Source organism: Penaeus monodon, chromosome 28, assembly GCF_015228065.2.
Source record: "Penaeus monodon isolate SGIC_2016 chromosome 28, NSTDA_Pmon_1, whole genome shotgun sequence".
In the NCBI taxonomy this organism is placed as follows: Eukaryota; Metazoa; Arthropoda; class Malacostraca; order Decapoda; family Penaeidae; genus Penaeus; species Penaeus monodon.
In genome coordinates this window covers 39,880,699-39,880,933 of record NC_051413.1, presented here as the reverse complement: position 1 = coordinate 39,880,933, position 235 = coordinate 39,880,699, and positions in this window count along the sequence as shown.

Sequence of the window (235 nt, the reverse complement as noted above, 5' to 3'; positions counted from 1 at the left end):
TCAGTTTTCAATTCCCACTTTGCGTATAAAGGGTCAAGTGCGCCGGGTCACAGGACAGGTGTGGGAAAGGTCAAGCGCATCAAAGGTCAAGTTCCACCGAGCAGAGCAGGTGCCGAGCAGGTGATACTGCATCTTCGTGACCCGAGAAAGTTTGCTTCCATTTGCTGGCCGACTCTTTTGTGTGTCCGCTTCGTCTGTGTTTGTCTTACGTTGCTTATCAATCGTGTAAATGCCG